The sequence below is a fragment of the Macadamia integrifolia genome, chromosome 9 (assembly GCF_013358625.1).
Source record: "Macadamia integrifolia cultivar HAES 741 chromosome 9, SCU_Mint_v3, whole genome shotgun sequence".
NCBI lineage: Eukaryota > Viridiplantae > Streptophyta > Magnoliopsida > Proteales > Proteaceae > Macadamia > Macadamia integrifolia.
The window spans coordinates 33,176,230-33,177,032 of record NC_056565.1 but is presented as its reverse complement, the minus strand read 5'-3'; positions in this window follow the sequence as shown (position 1 = coordinate 33,177,032).

The window sequence follows — 803 nt, the reverse complement described above, 5'->3', positions numbered from 1 at the left end:
TGCTTTATTTGATGACCCAGTCGAATGGGATCAATTTTCAGTCCTGAACCAGTTGGATTGATCAAAATCGATAAATATATATATATATATATATATATATCAATCAGGACAAATCAAACCCTTAATGGGTCATTTTCATCTTAACCTTTTATTAAACATGTAAACAACCGGTCTAGAATGGATCAACCAAAATATGATAAACCCATTAAAATTATTTCTCGTCCAGTGCATGGTTGTTATAGGACCTATATTATAAATTTTACCCTGGGTTTCTAGATATTAGTTTATTATTGTACCATGAGCAATGCCCCTTTACAAAAGAAAAGTAGTTCACAGGATATCATGTGGCTGCTTAGAGTTGCTGCCACAAGTTACTCTTGACATTTGGTTATAGTTCTTTGCTTCCATTACATTCTCTGAATGAAAAGAGACATGACAAAAAATATCATGACTTGCCAAGTTTTAAAGTTACCGTTTGTCAACTAAAAAATGACTATAATGAATTTATTTTGGCATTTTATTTTTCTCTTTCTCTCTCTAAATTATGTGAGACCATCACATATGGGATACCAGAATTAGACCATAAAGTCCATTTCCTTTGGAGTGATTGTCATACTAACTTTCTACTCAAAAAAAAAAATGCCATACTAACAAAAACTCAAAATGCAACTAAATTGGAGGAAGACTTGCTACTTCATATCCATATTTAGATTCAAGACTTTTTCCTAATCCAAATAGACATCTCAGTTATGTTCTAAAATAAATACTTTTAAGATGAACAACTCTTTTTAACCACCCCCCCC